Consider the following 1,197-nt stretch of genomic DNA (forward strand, 5'->3'; position numbering starts at 1 on the left):
GTAATATTTTTATGAATTTAAAAAGATTGGTGTGTTTTCCAGGGATTTCAGGTAATTTTATAATATTTTTAGGGATTCATAGAACTTCAAAAGTAATTAAAATATTTTATAAGATCATTATGAATTTAAATAATTGAAAAAAAAAATCATTTTTGCTGAGTACTTTAATTTTAAATCAAAAAGATTAATTTTCTAACAAAGAAGATGAATTTTGAACCAAATCGTTTAATTTTCAACTAAAAAAGATAAATTTTGATCAAAAAATGGAATAGTTAAATTTGTCGTTATAAAATTTATTTTTGAACAATAAATGAATTTTTAACAAATTTTAGCCACCCTAATCTTACAATATTCAGGGGATTTATCGTCCTTGAAAAGAAATTAAAATATTGTGTAATATTTTTATGAATTTAAAAAGATTGGTGTGTTTTCCAGGGATTTCAAGAAATTTTACAATATTTTATGGAATCATGGGACTTCAAAAGTAATTAAAAGATTTTATAAGATCATTATGAAATTAAATAATTGAAAAAAAATTCATTTTTACCGAGTACTTTAATTTTAAATCAAAAAGATTAATTTTCTAACAAAGAAGATGAATTTTGAACCAAATCGTTTAATTATCAACTAAAAAAGATAAATTTTGATCAAAAAATGGAATAGTTAAATTTGCCTTTATAAAATTTATTTTTGAACGAAAAATCAATTTTTAACAAATTTCAGCCAACCTAATCTTACAATATTCAGGGGATTTATCGTCCTTGAAAAGAAATTAAAATATTGTGTAATATTTTTATGTATTTAAATAATTGAAAAAAAAAATCATTTTTACCGAGTACTTTAATTTTAAATCAAAAAGATTAATTTTCTAACAAAGAAGATGAATTTTGAAACAAATCGTTTAATTTTCAACTAAAAAAGATAAATTTTGATCAAAAAATGAATTTTTAACAAATTTCAGCCATCCTAATCTTACAATATTCAGGGGATTTATTGTATTTTAAAAGAAATTAAAATATTGTGTAATATTTTTATGAATTTAAAAAGATTGGTGTGTTTTCTAGGGATTTCAAGAAATTTTATAATATTTTATGAAATCATGGGACTTCAAAAGTAATTAAAAGATTTTATAAGATCATTATGAAATTAAATAATTGAAAAAAAATCATTTTTACCGAGTACTTTAATTTTAAATCA

General features: G+C 20.0%; 1 protein-coding gene across 1 annotated transcript in view; it reads right to left on the bottom strand.

The window, feature by feature from the left end:
* Nucleotides 1–1,197, bottom strand: part of LOC117182170 (mitochondrial import receptor subunit TOM22 homolog) — a 15,329-nt gene that overhangs the window by 1,335 nt on the left and 12,797 nt on the right. The window lies entirely within an intron of this gene.

The sequence above is a fragment of the Belonocnema kinseyi genome, chromosome 10 (assembly GCF_010883055.1).
Source record: "Belonocnema kinseyi isolate 2016_QV_RU_SX_M_011 chromosome 10, B_treatae_v1, whole genome shotgun sequence".
Taxonomy (NCBI): Eukaryota; Metazoa; Arthropoda; class Insecta; order Hymenoptera; family Cynipidae; genus Belonocnema; species Belonocnema kinseyi.